Raw genomic sequence first — 15,884 nt, 5'->3', positions numbered from 1 at the left:
AGGGAAAGGAGAGACGACAGACATGTGACCTAAGCTCCTTGCCTCTATCTACTTATCTATCTAAATATCATCTATCCAGCATCCACCCACCCACCCATCTATCGATCTGTCCATCCATCCTTCCGCTATCATCTCTTGTCGCTGTATTTTAGGACTTGAATTAGAATTCCTTAATGAGAGGTTTATCATGACGTCGTAAATGAATGCCTTTAACTGAAAAAGCGAAAATAGGACTTTTTCAAACAGAAAACGTCTCAAAGTAAACTGAGGACTAGTTTTGCTAATTACGTCAAGGGGTGGACCTTTAAGTTGAACGAGCTAACGAGAAAGTTCTAAGGTTTCGACAAAAAAATTGAAGTCCATTTATACTATACTGTATGCCAGAAATTACGTACTCGTGTTTAGAGATCAGCTAAAAAGGTACAAAGGTCACGCGGTTTTTTTCAAAACCTTTTTAGGCGGTCCTCCAGCAAAAGAAGTGTAGCCCAATAGCAGTCCCTGCCCCCAACACCCGGACGTCGCCCAGCCCAAGAGCGGGAGGGGCCTACCTTGAGGGACTAGGAAGGAGGAAGGGAAAGTGGGGAAAGGGGCGGGGGAAAGTGACGGGAGCAGTGAGAGCCGGAAATGAGTGGCTAGCGAGGAGCCCAGGGGCGCCCTGTCCGGCGGCGCTCTAGCCCCCGCGCACTGTCTCTATGTTCCCCCTGCGTCTGGTCTATTTATTGTCGCGGGGAAGAAGCGGCCGCCCAGTACCCGGAACAACAAAGCACGAAAGACGGAGCCCGAGCCTCGGGGGCTCCTAGCAACGGGTCGGGGCGGGTGTTCCATGGAGACTGGGGAGCGCGCCCGCCTCATCATCATCCTTGTCCTCCAGCTTATCATTCGCATCCGACGTAACCGGCAGCAGCGCTGCCGCCGCGTTCTCTGCCGCCGCCCCCTCTTCCCACGGTAACCCCGTAGGCGACCCTGGGCGGGGGGAGCGCGGGCGACCGGGCGGCCTGAGCGCTCGCTGCCGGGCATCTGGGCGCCGGGGCTGGCGTGTGCGAGCCGGGCCGTACCGCTGGTGGGGTGTGCGGGGGCGGACGACCAGAGGAGAGGAACTAAGGTGGGAGGAATTGGTCCGGGGGCCGAGGGACGGTCTACTTCTGAGGAGGACTGGGTGATATTTGGGGAGCTCATCAGGGATAACGGCGTGGGGGCGGGGCGTCCCTGCCTTGTGAGCGTTATCGAGCAGGGTGTAGCCTAAGAAAAGAGGGGTTTTATTTTTCCTGTTACCCTCCCCTGGGAAAGACAGAAAGGAGATTCCCCATCTGTTTCTGTGAAGCCCTCACCTAGGAGAAGCAGAATCGTGCAAAGATGCTAGGGGTCCATTGCTTCCCAGAAAACTTCCAGCGGCCTCTGCCGCGGCGGGAAGGCTACCAGCACCTTCCCCGGTTACTGGTGCCGGCAGTGCCAACAGCCCCACTTTATTATGGTCCAAATTAGGTTGGATGAAGAAGGGTTCGGAACTGAGGAAGATAAAATGAATTGTGGGTAGAGCTAAGCGAGGATGAGAATTGGAATAAGCGCTTAATGATAGCCAGCAAGAGCCCTAAAAGTAAATTTAATTGGGAATGAAGGTTTTTAAGCCCGAGATGTGCATCTGCGGGCTATCAGCGTGCTCATTGCAAGAAGACTCAGACTGCAGCCAGTCCACATCTGTGAGCTCTCTGGCAGCGTCTGTCACCTGCAGATGCAGAGCGACACTGGCAGTTCACCAGCGTGTGCTTGTGTATTTAGGGTTAAGAACAGTGCCTTAAAATTGGCTCAAGTTAAAAAAGAGAGAAACAAGCTTGGTGTGATTTTTGAGTGACGAACCAATTACAGAACCCCCGAGAAAATTGAAAAAGAGAAATATAAGGGAAAAGATTTAGCTGTTGGAGCATTAATCTGCTGTCTCTTTTAAAGTTTGAGAAAATGGCAGTCCATTCAAATGGAGAAGGGACTTTTATCACTATCCGGTTTAAAGAATTATTTGCAGTTTGAGATCTCCAGTTAAATATTCCGCAGCTTGTATGATCTCTCTGTGCTTTACATCCCTATTTAGTGGTTTTATACTTTACCAAATCATTCCAGGTCAGTAAATTAGGTTTTCCTATGGTATACTGAAATAGCCATATGTATCTTCTAGAGAATATTATGTTTGTGTCCAGTGAGACTAAAGCTCTTTATATGAAGTTGAGGATTAACAACGAAAATAAAACTGGTAAATCATAGAAGCAATTATGTCAACCACAGCTTCTGTTTGTCTACCCAGCCCCCCCCCTTTTTTTGTGCTAAGCTGGCTTGTTTAAAAAATTGTTTTAAATGTTTTTTGTTTTTGAGAGAGAGAGAGAGAGAGAGACAGAGCATGAGGAGAGACAGAGCATGAGTGGGGGAAGGGCAGAGAGAGAGGGAGACAGAATCTGAAGCAGGTTCCAGGCTCTGAGCTTCTGAGCTGTCAGCACAGAGCCTGATGCAGGGCTCAAACCCAGGAACCATGAGATCATGACCTGAGTTGAAGTCAGAGGCTTAACGGACTGAGCCACCCAGGTGCCCCTAAGCTGGCTTCTTTTAAACAAAATGTATCATCCTTATCAGCCCCTTCAGAAACTGTAATGGTCTGCTAGTGAGTGCTCTTGATTGGTTGACTGTTGCCAGAATAGAGTTTTTAAATTGGGCATTTTCATGGAATTGAGGTTCAGTACCTTTTGTTAAAGGAATTTCATGGATGTGCAAAAAGGTGGGCAGTTAATCTTTAATGGAAAGTATGAACATTGGGAAACTTAAAATTGCATTTTAAGATGCCAAGAAGAAAGACATGATGTTGTCATCTTTAGGTTAATGAATTGAGGATTGTTTAATCTATTCATAAAGCTGTTCTTCTCTGAAGGACACCCTGGGGGGGTGACCACATTTGAGTCTGTTGGATGTTGAGTCCTGAGATTTCCATAGTGCACATGAGACTTAGTGAATTCCCTCGGTCACGGGGTTGCCATCACACACTTCACCTAGACCTTTTTGTGGTTACCTCTGTCCCTTCTGTGTTGGAGTGGGGGTCAAGCCCTAGCTTCCTCCTCTAGTAACAATCCAATTTCTGTGTTCCCTGCTCTCAACTACAACATTCCCAGTGTCTGGTGTTGTTTTAGTTCCTATCCTTATTTAATCATGTAACAATCCAAATGATTTTTTGGGCTGTTTGTATTGTTTGTTTCTTACAGAGTTGTCAGCGCAAGTCCTTGGCCTATATATCCTTTTCACTAATGTTACTTTGTTGTGTTTTCCTTCTGTATCCCTCCCCTTTATTTGTAGAATTGAAGTGGTCATGTCAGATGTTCTGTATTCATTCTGTTTGTGCAGTACAACAGGTTAAGAACCTCATGCTGGGACTGTGTTGAAATAAGGCATGTAAAAAATATTGTCACTTTTCAGAATTAGAAGGTGTTTTCCAAGTTCAAGTGGTAGTACTATAATTGTAGACACTGTGACTTTTTTAAAGGTTAAAATTGTAGAGCTTACTGCATGTTTTTAATTGAGCCTCAGATTGTCATAATTTTTATTCCAAAAAGCTTCTTAATATCAGTCTTTTCTTATCATTTTGATTCTGAAAATTTAACTGAAATTACATTTTGCCAAGTTTGAGGGAGCAACTTAAGTGATTCCCACAAATCTCTCTTTATGTGGAAAATTTTGATGTCAAAACTTTTGTGGATATACGGTAGTCCCCTCTTTATCTGTGGTTTTGCTTCCCGTGGGTTGTTACCCCCGTCAATGAGGGGCTGGAAGCAGATGATCCTCCCTCTGAGGTATGATCAGAATGGCAATAGTAGCTTAATATTAGGTTATTAGGTCATAGTGCCCACATCATTCACCTCATTTCATCTCAACATGTGTGCATTTTATCATCTCACATCATCACAAAAAGAAGGGTGAGTATAGTACGATTAGATATTTTGAGAAAGACCACATTCACATAACTTTTCTTATAGTACATTGTTATAATGGTTCTGTTTTATTACTGTTGTTAATCTCTTACTGTGCCTTATTTATAAATTAAACTTTATTATAGGTATGTATGTAAGAGCAAAACATAGTATATATAGGGTTTGGTATTACCTGCAGTTTCAGGCATCCACTAGGGGTCTGGGAACATATACTCCACAGATAAGGGGAACTGCTATATACATATATAGAATGTGCAGAATTTGCTCTACAGTAGACAAATACATATGAAGTATGCAACTGAATATTTTTGGAGAATGTTATTTCTTATCATGGATGTGGCACATCATTTAAAATAAATATTGTATCATCTAATTGAATGGGTGTCAGCGTTGTTTTTAGGCAAAGGAAGCCTGTAATAATTTGGTGATTGATTTCCTTCCATTGCATCATCGACCACGTGATGAAATTATTGTTGCTTTGAAAAATAAAGTTTAAATTGATTCTAGAATTTACAGTAGAGTGTGTTTCTCTGATGTCTTTAACTGAAGACCTGTAGCGCTTTGAAAATTTAGCTGTGTTGTGACCTTTGAATCAAAAAATAAGGATTTTCTGAAAGGTACACTCACATTTGTTATTTAGCTGTGTTGTGACCTTTGAATCAAAAAATAAGGATTTTCTGAAAGGTACACTCACATTTGTTATACCTTTTATATCCCTGATGCCACATCAAGTATGTAAAGCTAGATGAAAGGTGTTTCTCTTCAGGTGCTTTTTGTGCACTTATAGGCAGCAGAGAAATGGACATAGGTGAATACCAAAACATGACACACACATTTGTATTTTAAATCGTTTGTTACATATTGCCTGGTGCTATTGGTGTACAGGTTTCATCATGCTTGATTAATGAGGAGTTTCTGGAGGACCAGGACCTGCATTGCTGTCCTAGTGTATGTTAATGTCATGCAGGTGTGTGTACATATTTTGAAGATTAGCATGTTAATAAAAGGGTGTATTTATTTTCTTTGACTTCAGAGAGTAATATGGTAGATGAGGGTAGCCTTTAGTTATCTAATCTAATTAGTAATCTAATTCTTGATGCCTGCAATTTCAGTTTTTTAACTGAATTATGAGCAGCAAAAATTTCTCTAACATGATTGGCGCTTTTTACTTTTTTTTTTTAAAACCAATTCAAACAATAAAAATAATGATGTACTGCCTTGAGTAGCTCTAGTATTTGCTCGCATGAATGCTGTCTTGGGAAATTTCAAAAGGGTGAAAGAGTATATGCATGTTTGAGGTCTTTGCAGGCCACGTATACAAATTTGGCTTTTGTGAAACAGCCTTTTATTAAGAAGAAAGATATGGAGTGTGTGTGTGTAGTTGTGGAAAAACCAAGATTCTAGAAATATGTCATTAGTGAAAAAGAATCCGTTTGTATCAGAAATTATATTTATCTGGTCTTATCTTGTGACTGGTGATAAAATTCAAAATTTGGCTTATATGGCTTGTTTTGTCTGGGAGACCTCCTGCTAGGGAATCCCATGAAATGTTAAACACACTAAAGTGAATTCTGCAACAGTTCAGATGGGCCTTCATGGAGGAATCAATAATGAAACTGTTTCAAATTTCACCAAAAACATGTAGCACAGAAGTTCGACTGGCAAGTGCAAGCATGCGGTGCTCATTCATCAAGCAAGAGTACTGGAAATCAGGTTGTGCCTTGCAGACACTTTTCTCAGGACGCGTGTGGGTGGGGACTCTCAGTGTTTTAATTGTATTTAGAGACCATAGAGATCTGCTTATAGAACTTGGTCCATGGTATGGTTTTGGTTTTTTTTTTTTTTTAATGTTTGTTTATTTTTGAGTGAGAGAGAGAGACAGAGTGTGAGCAGGTAGGAGGCAGAGAAAGAGAAGGAGACACGGAATTGGAAGCAGGCTCTGAGCTGTCAGCACAGAGCTCCACACGGGGCTTGAACCCACAGACTCTGAGATCATGACCTGAGCTGAAGTTGGACGCTTAACTGACTAAGCCACCCCTGTTTTTCGTTTTTAACTCGCTCGGTGAGAACTCCTAAAACTTTAAAAGCAGTAAAAATTTGTTTTTATCAATTAAATAGTTCCAAAGAATCAGGTGCTAACCTTGTTGGTTGATAAATGACAGGTATTTTCATTGTGAGGCAGAACGATTTTAGTGCAAATCAGTTCTGCTTTCTTAGGATTAGTGTTAATATAGCACTGAAGAGTACTGGAATCAGGATACAGGTTGTCTGTTCAGCATAGTGGCCTGGCAGCTTTTCCGTGACAATGGCCTTGGCAAGTTATTTCGCTGCCTTGATTCCCCAGTTTTTTCAACTGCAGTATGGGGTTAATACTAGCACTACCCTGTAGGGTTGCTGTGAGAATTAAGTGAAAAGCATTTGGAACAATGCTCAGCATAGTTAGGTGAAAAAATATTAGCAGGTGCTAACAGCAGTGGTACTAGGCAGCACAATGCAGGTGAACCGGCTGTATATACTTTGTGTCTTTCATATGGAGGCTTTCTGTTAAAGCACTGAAATTCTTGATGTGTGAATCCTGACTGTTAGACTCATCCCTGCTGTTAGGTTCTGGGGGGAGGGAAGCACTTTTGTTTTAATTTTGAATTATCACACAGGCATCTGGTTATCACTTATGGCAGGTGGACTAAGTAAAAAGAGACATCTCTGTTACTTGGGAAAGGAAGGCCAACAAAGCCTGATCTGGCACCACGTTACAGCTATTGAAATGCTATTACCCTGTGGACTTGACCACTTGTTTTGCTGTATGGTTCTTCTGAATAAAAGCAATAGACCCTGGTGGTTTTATTTAGCAGAATTCCTCTTTCTGTAGAGGATACTATTTTTGCTTGTATAACCTTAAATGGTGATAAACTTGAAACTTGTTGGTGTCTTTGTCAGGCCATTGAACTTGCGTTCTCTGTTATCACTATAAATGTTCTACATTGTAGCTTTCTTGTAATTTTAGAAGTAGCTGCGACTGCTGCTCTGCTCCAGTAATTCAAGTGACTCAAGAATGACCACATAGAATTGGAAAATTATTTGTTTATGGTAAGGCTAACACCAGATACTGAGGCTTACCTAATCAGGAGCATAGCTTGATAATTGCAGCTTTGTTTAGGCTATTATTTAAAATGGTTAACTTTTTAAAGTTAAGTACAAATGTTTTAGTTTAGTTATAAGGACATTTGGAACTGCTGACTAGAAAATAAATGTTTCTGCTTAAATATAGTGAATTGCAAACTGTTCTTTCCTATTTTGGCTAATTTCCAGGTCTTGGTGGTTAGTTGAAATAATATTTTTATAAAAGGTATATTAAAGAAGTTTATATAAAACGTGCTGCTAAAAATATGTTTTGCTTTAAGCATACAGGAGTGGAGTTTTATAACCCTTCCATATTGTGCTGTTTTGTTTTAGTTGGTTTTTATACCATTTCTCCCCTAAGAAGTTTGGCATATATGCTTGTATTTAGAGATGTGGCTTTTGTTTTCCTGTTTAAAGAGAGGGAAGTTTAGTTGATGTTCTTGATGTAGTTGAGTAATCATTTTGTTGACTAGATTGATTTAGTATTGATATAATGTTAACATTATTCCTATAGCCATCGTGGATTCTGGATCTGAAAAATATTGAGATAAGCAAAGAAACGATCGTGGCTATTTTACTGATATCAATACCGTGGAGATATAGATATATACATTATATATACACACCTCCATATATCCTTTAATTTTAGATACTCCAAGGACTACAGTGGAAGATTTTTACAAAAGCAGGTCTCCAAGGTGTCGATATTGTCCAGAATAAAAGCCCATTTTGAAATAAAGTTCTGACTAACTCATTGTTAATGTTCCCTAGTGTTCTTTCCACCACACTTTTTTAAGGACAGGTGTTGCTGGCCTTGAGATATAAAGATAATAAAGCTAACGTGTAATCTAAAAGTACAAATGTGAAGATGGGAATTTGTTTTTTGACTATGGTCACCATTTATAGAACCCATCATTGTTTGAACCTCAGCTAAGATTCATGGTAAACCTGAACCCTCTGTGGAATAAGAACCGCCCCAGTTCTTTTAATTTTCTGCAGAGCCTCTTTCGAGCAGCAGAGCCTTTTATTTTTCTTGCCAGCTTCTGGCTACAGTGAGCTTCTTGGCTATCTCCAGCTACTCCTATGCATGTGTAACCTGGTGAAGTTGTGATAAACCTCCTTTAATTGCATGGGTTGACCGTATCCCAGAATCTTGGCTGGGGGCAGGCAGGTTAGGGTAGAGGTGGATGGCACAACCATCTTGAATGTATAGTCATTGTTTCGTGAGACCTTCCTCAGCACAAACTTGGCCTGCTAATCTCAAAGGTACACTAGATTTTTTAACCCAGTTCTCTTCTCCTTTTTTGGTGATGATGGAAGTCCTAAAGTAAGGTATGTGACACTGCCGAACAGTTTTTAACTGATAAAAAGCCATGTGAATAACACTTTTATCATCTCAACAGCATATTGCTAGTGTAAATCCTTAGGTTAGTAAGCTGAGGAAACCTTTGGCTGGCCAGTGATCTTGAAAATTCTGCTTCAGTGCACAGTACGGTACCGTGTGGATAATTGTTTAATTTGTGTGTCTATTAAGAACGTGTGCCTTCTAATTTACACTTTCTAGGCTTTTTGTTTGGGGCTGATTAAATTGGAAGAGTTTCAAATGTCTGAAGCTACATTCTTAATTTGTCTTGTGTTACATCCTCAGTCTCACTTTGTAAAGAGAGGAATGATGGCTTTATTATCATACTCATTTAATTGGTGATTGGTATGTGCTGTAAGTAGCTGACCTGTTAGCTAGTCTATGACCAGCTACCATAGAATGACCTTTGGATAGGAATGATTTAGGACTCATAGGACTCTTGGGGTTAAAATGGAGAAGGTAACCTTTGGGATAAAGGAAGGGGAGTATATACATCAAAAATGTTGAGGAACTGTGTGTTTTAATTAAAATAATTGTTTCTTTCCATCAGAAACATATTTCTGTATTTGTAAAAGCTCCTGAAACACAACTGCCCCTCAGGATTTGGGGGTCTAAACTGAAACCAATAATAACTTGTTAGGTGTGTGAAGGAACACTGGGCAGAACATACCAGCAAGTTAAATAAGGGATATGATAGGATGCTGTTAGAGAACTTGAGTGGTTTGGAGCTACTAAGATTCTTATTTGTTACAGTGAAAAATGTCTGCCCTTCTTACTTATTCCCCAACCCCATAATTCTTTTTTTCAATCGTTCTTAAAGTATTCATTTAATTGAGCAACTATTTGTTGAGTTGATGACCAAGTGCCAACTAAGCCAGATTCTAAAGACACACATTTATATTCACCAGTTCTCTCCAAGGCGTGTGGTGCCTACAGTGTAGCACACAGTTGTCATATAGACAGTAGCTTTGCAGTATCCTCTGCCCAGAGAACTCCTCTCTCAGTGTTCATGACTGGCTCCTCCTTATCCTGCAAGGTCTCATTTTAAGAAGAATTTTTCATCTCTGAGGAACTTAAGAGGCCTGCCTGCATCATTCCTCCTAGAGTTTCTCTTGTGTCATCTTATTCCCTTTACAACGTAGATCACATTCTCTTCGTTATTGTAATTGCTTATCTGTTCATTGTCAGATTCTTCCACTGGAATACAGCTGCCGTGAAGGTTCCTTATCTGACCATTTTGTTCTGAGCCGTATTCCCAGTGTCTACAGTGGTTGGTTCATATCAGTTGTGTATTCAGTGAATCCAGTTACAAGTAGAGACTCTGTTATTTGAAGCAATGAGGAAAGGGCATCCTAGGCAAATCTAAAATTAAGAAAAGGTCTGCTGTTGCAGGAGAAATAGTAAATAGTTGAGACTGTTAAGGTGCGTTGGAAGTGGAATATTAGGTTACCAAAGGTAAATTGGAGACTTGAAGCTCACTGCATTCCAAGCCAAGCAAGTTAGAGTCCATTTGTCTGTGCAAGAGAGAGCCAAAAGACTTTTCTTCAAGCAGGGGTGTGGCACAATTAGATAGCTTCTTTGGTAGATGGACTAGATTGTGGGGACTGCAAGCAAAGTTCCATTAGAAGGCGGTGGCCATGAGGACACGTGAAAGCCTAAAATAAAATGTTGATGCTTTGGATGCAGAAAAGAAGTGAGGTGAAGAGTTAACTGGGTATAAGCGAAAGAGCAGAGCTGAAGGGTGATTCTGAAAGTTCTGATTCAGGTGTGTGAGTGTTGGAGGATGGCTCCGTCAAGTGAAACTAAGAATTAAGAGACCACAAGTATTTCTGAGGGGATTGATTAATTTGGGGTATGTTGGTTTAATTTAATGGACATGCTGAACAGCCTGTGAGGAATATGGATTCAGATATCTGATAGGTTAGGATTGTTGTAGGAGTCAGAAACTCATAGATAGCAGTTGAAGCTTGGGAAGCTTGCAGAAGAAAAGGATTTGTGACAGTGGTTTATAACCTTCAGGGATCTTAAATTTGTTGAGAATATGAAAAACAAATGGCCTGAGGTACGCATCCACGTGTGTGTGCACACAACTTCCAGGGGTTCCGCACCCCTGGATCCTGTTGTTGAGCTTTTCAGGGACTGTCCTGGATTTCGGTTAAGAGCTTTCAATTTGTGGAGCAGGAAGGTATTTGAGACGGGAGGAGAACCTAGGAAAGTCACCTCAGAAGCCACAAATAGGAGGTGGTGAGGGAGAATTTTGAGAATCGGGAGTGCCCAGTGCTTTATGCTCTGGAGAGGTCCATTAGGAGGGAGATTCAACCGTGACATCAGATTGGGCAGTGAGCCGTTCAGTCGTAAACGTTTCATACCATGCGGAGGCACAGGGCAGAGTGTGAAGGTTTCATGCATGAATCCAGTTAAGGAAACAATGCATGGTAAACAGAGTGCAGAAGTCTCGATGTTCTCTAATGATAAACAGGTGTGATGGGAGACTAGGGCCCAGTTTAAGGATCTGCTGAAAGGGAAATTCCATTACTGTGATGACCTGTTGTGGCGTTGCAGCCCAGTAGTTCTCAGCTGGCTGCCCATTGGAAACAACTTGGAAATATTTTTAAAAATTAGGCCCCTATGAAGGTTAGTTAATCAATATCTCTGGGGGTTGAGGCTTTTTGTAGTTGTTGTTTTATCTTTTACTTAGTGGTTAAGAACTAGTGTTGCAGTGAGAAAACTTCATTATCATTCTTGACTTATGTTCTATGTAAGAATAAGAGTACTTTCTTTTACTTGTATGTTGTCTAATTACTCAGTTTACTGTTGTGCTATTTTAGAATATTTTTAGTCTTTCTCACAGACCTTAATTTCTAGTTTAAAAAATGTTAAGGCTTTCTTCTGCTCTTCAGTCACATCCTCCATACTTACTGTTTTTGAGTGACTCAGCACTCAGACAATTAAAGATTTGACAGTTCTGAGTAAAATAGGACATTCTTAATGGTGCTTACATGTGGAAGATATTCATTCTGTAATCCTGTTTGCTTACTTTTTCACTAAATAGCAAAAACCGTATTTTACCTTGAAAAGTTTGAACTCTGTATTACTATTTTCCAGCTAGCTAATTTAATTCATAATTCCACCTTCCTTTTCTTAAAATGGCAGCCAGGCTTGACGCAGACCTTAAACAGGTTGTCTGCACCAGAGCACAGTTTTATACAAAGGCTAAGCCTGTAAGAGCAGTTGAGAGGAAACCATCAGAATAGAAAATCTCCCCTGTTGTATTTCTACCTTGGGGGTGCTTTCTCCTGACTAAACTCTTGATGAGCTATCTGCATTCAAGTTTGAACCCTGCATCCACACCCCTGACATAAAAATCAGAATAGGGAGAACTTTGATCTTCATGGGTGTCAAACCTGACACCAACCAGAAGGTGAAAAATGGGTTGTTCACCTTATTAGTCCCCTAGTGAGTTAATATTTATACTATCAAGAAAATTATAATCTTCCTAAAATTATATGCTTTTTATTAGCTTATTAATAGCTAATGGCTTAAGTAGTTTCACAAATTGTGGTTACTTATGAGTAAATTAGGACAAATACCAAGATTCTCTATAAAGTAACAGACTTAACTAGGTTTTGAAATGCTGGCTCACAGTATGGGAAAATACAGACATATAAGACTAGGGAGAAAACCCATGCCTTACACCTGAAATGAGCACAGTAGATTTACACTTTAAGTGAAATGAGCATGTTGCAATTTAGTTTCCAAATCTGTTGTACCTCCGATTTTCCTGTGTTTGCAGGTACCTAGCTAAGTAAAAGTTAGCCAGATATACATTTTGTAATATGTAATAGACTTGGTCAGATTCTTTTTTCCCTTTCTCTTCCTGTTCCCTTTCTCCCCTAACCCCAGCACCACCACGCCCCCAAACACTGTACACATCAACACTTGGTTTGAAATGGTTTTGTTATTATTGGGGATTTTTTTCTTTAAATCACTGTTATATTTCTTTAAATACTAAATAGACACATCAAAACTCTTTATTTTTGCCCCTTGCCTTTTCTATTTCCTTGTTTCTTTTTTTCTTTTTCAAAGTTTATTTATTTTCAGAGAGAGCAAGAGTGGGAGAGGGGCAGAGAAAGAGGGAAAGAGCGAGAATCCCAAGCAGGCTCGGACTTGAGCCACCAACTCACAAACCACAAGGTCCTGACCTGAGCCGAAATTAAGAGTTGGACGCTTAACCGACTGAGCCTCCCAGGCACCCCCCTACCCCTTGCTTTTAGACTTGAAAGACCATGATCTGTTTTTGTTTTCCAAACCTTGAGGACCAACCACAACAGATAACTGGAAATCCTTTCCAGTTTTGAATATATCTCTATTTATGGAAGATAAAGGAGATAATAATAGTAACGATGAGAATTGCTAAGTTTGAATGCTTACCAAGTGTAAGTAATGCACTAAATGTTTTGCATGAAATTTCAATTTTTACAACACTCTGTGATAGGTACTATTATTTGCCTTATTTTATAGATGAGGACATTTAGGCACAAAGGCATCAAATAACTTACCTAGGGTCACATAGCTGGTAAATGGTAGAGTCTTGATTTAACCCAAGTGATCTCTTCCAGAGTTTCAGCTCTTAAACTTGTGTGTGTGTGTGTGTGTGTGTGTGTGTGTGCGCGCGCGCGCGCGCGCGTTAGAGTTTGTACTGCGTTTTAATCTCAAACTAACAGTTAAGCTCTCCAGACATTTTGTTGAATGTGTTTAGTGTCTTGGGAACTATGCTAAGGCTTGGGTATAAAAATAAGTAAGATTTGATCATGTGCTTGAGGAGTTTATTGTCTACCAGGGAGACGTAAATAAGTACAAAATTTCACTATAGTGTGGGAAAATCCTATGGGAAAATCCTATGAAAGTGGTTTGCATACCAACATGGTAATGGGACTCAGAGTAGGGATACCTGGGCTTAGTCTTAGGGATCAGATGTCTCAGTTCCTTTGATTTCTTACTTTACCCATCATGGTTTTAATTACTTTCTCTCCGAGGGTTTTCAGATTTTTACCTCTAATCTAGACCTGAGTGATGGACTCTTATCTAATTGTCTGTGCTGTACCTCCCTATGGATGTGTCTCATAAGTTCCTTCAACTCAGCTGTTCCCAAACAGAATCCTTTTCCTCTCCTCATCCCATCTCCTCTGCAACCTCCTTCCAGTGTTTCTCTAAATAGTATGTGAGGCCACAAACCTGGGGTCATCTTCCATCTCCCTTTTCCTCTTTCCCGTATCAGCCACAGAGCTCTGCTCACTCATCTCCTAGAAGTGTCACTCTTCTGTCTGTGTCTTAACATCTTCATCCACCCTGGTCTCCACTGCTGCCCTGTCTCACCAGGACTGCTGCACTAGACCCCGACTGAGTTTCCTGCCCATTCTTATCATCCAGCCCATTCTCCCATTACAGAAGTGCCAGTGATATATTTTTAAAAAGCAAATACTTCGTGTCATTTCTTGCTTCTCTTGTAGTTCATTGCTCTTGGGATTAATGTGAGAATGTGAAAATCCGTAGCCTAGCATAGAAGGCGTGACCGCTTTGTGCGTCTCCAGCCTGGTCTTGCGCCACTCTTTCCTCTCGCTGTGCTGGCCCTTCTTCAGTTCTGCATGGTTTGTACTCTTAACTCACCTCAGAGCTGAGACCCTCTGCCGGTCCCTCTACCAGGTCTTGCTCAGGGCTGGATCCCCACTCCCTAGCATGAGGCCAAATGTTTAGATTTCCAACTCATTGATAACGGAATTGATTGAATGAAGGGGATGCTGAGCTGGAGAACAAATAAGAGTGAGACAGGTGAAGAATTTTAGCAGAAGGAATAGCATAAGCAGGCAAAAGATTAATATTCTTTAACATGTAAGAGCTGGTATAAAGCAGTAAGAAATCTCAGAAGGAAAATGAACAAAGGATCACAGACAGTTAACAGAATAAATACAAGTGGCAGTACTTTAAAAGTTCACCCACATTAGTATTCAAGGAATTTCACCCTCATCAGTTAATTCAGGATTGGTTTTTCTTGTATCTCAGATTGTCCAAGACCTTTACAGAATATTTTGCTGATGAGATATGACAGAATATACATGTGATCTCAATCTTGTTTAATATGCAGATAAATGTAAGGATTCAGCAGCCTAAAAACACGTGCCTTTATAAGCATGGGGGAAAAACCCTTAGTAATTATAACTATGTAGGACTATGGGTGACTTGTTATTCTTTTAGTATTTTGTATGTAATTGGAAAATGACATGCTATCTTACTTAAAAACCCTGCATGAAGACCATTTATTTGAAATACTAAGAAATCTATCCACAGTAAATCTTGCTCTTCATAAGGAATTGATACACTCAATTTCTCATCCTTTGAGTTTGAATCCCCAAATTTCAAGTTATATTCAGTAAAATATACTTTTTTTCTTGTTATCCACCATAATACATTAGTTAATGTTAGCATCGACTAATATGGCATTAATTGGGCACATTATGATTTGGGAGGTGCTCATTAATTTCTCAAACCAATCATGCGATGAGTAAATTGTGTTGTGTGCATTTTACAAATAAGTGTAGGAACAGTTCAGAGCCAGAGCCAGACCACTCTCACATAGCTTCCACTAGGGTCCAGGTTCTCTTATTTTATTTCTGAGAGAGAGAGAAAGAAAGAGAGAAAGCCTCTGCTCAAGCACTGGGGAGGAGTAGAGGGAGAGAGAGAATCTTAAGCAAGCTTCATGCTCAGTGCAGAGCCCAACACGGGGCTTGATCTCAAAACCTTAAGATCCTGACCTGAGCTGAAATCAAGAGTCAGAGGCTTAACCAACGGAGCCATCCAGGTGCCCCCAAGCTCTCTTACTTTATAGATGGATCTTAGTATTAGTACATGATAAAATAGTGAAATTCTTTTTTTAAAAATTTTTAAATGTTTTATTTATTTCTAAGAGAGAGAGACAGTGTGATCAGGGGAGGGTCAGAGAGAGAGGGCTGAAGCAGGCTCCAGGCTCTGAGCTAGCTGTCAGCACAGAGCTCAATGCGGGGCTCAAACCCACGAACCGTGAGATCATGACCTGAGCCAGTCGGACACTTAACCAACTGAGCCACCCAGGAGCCCTTATAACACCCAGTGTTTATCTAAACAAGTGCCCTCCTCCGTGCCCATCACCCCCCTTTCCCTCTCCCCCACCCCCATCAGCCCTCCATTCTCAGCATTCAAGAGCCTCTCATGGTTTGCATCCCTCCCTCTCCCCAACTATTTTCCCCCTTCTTCTCCCCACATGGTCCTCCGTTAAGTTCCTCCTAATCCACCTATATGTGCAAACTAGATTATGTATTCTTAAATTGCAAAATACTTTTTTTTAACTGAAACTTTTTCACTGAGTATAAACCATTGACTTGCCTTTCATTAAGCACACATTCAGAAAA

The 15,884-nt window shown here is 40.7% G+C and overlaps 1 protein-coding gene across 3 annotated transcripts in view; it reads left to right on the top strand.

Moving 5' to 3' along the window:
• Positions 1 to 201: 201 nt before the first annotated feature.
• The window catches only part of TBPL1 (TATA-box binding protein like 1), a 33,405-nt gene continuing 17,722 nt past the window's right edge, over positions 202 to 15,884 (top strand). The window contains exons 1-2 of one of the 3 annotated variants that reach the window (XM_077776150.1): positions 649 to 945; positions 6,964 to 7,046. The gene's annotated coding sequence lies outside the window, so the exon portion shown is untranslated. Of the gene's footprint in view, positions 421 to 648; positions 946 to 6,963; positions 7,047 to 15,884 lie in introns of those variants that run through there. The other 2 variants (XM_077776151.1, XM_077776149.1) reach the window with 2 other exon arrangements.

This window comes from Crocuta crocuta, unplaced genomic scaffold, assembly GCF_008692635.1.
Source record: "Crocuta crocuta isolate KB4526 unplaced genomic scaffold, BGI_CrCroc_1.0 scaffold25, whole genome shotgun sequence".
Lineage (NCBI taxonomy): Eukaryota > Metazoa > Chordata > Mammalia > Carnivora > Hyaenidae > Crocuta > Crocuta crocuta.
The sequence above is the reverse complement of the archived record's forward strand: the minus strand, read 5'-3'. Positions and strand labels throughout refer to the sequence as shown.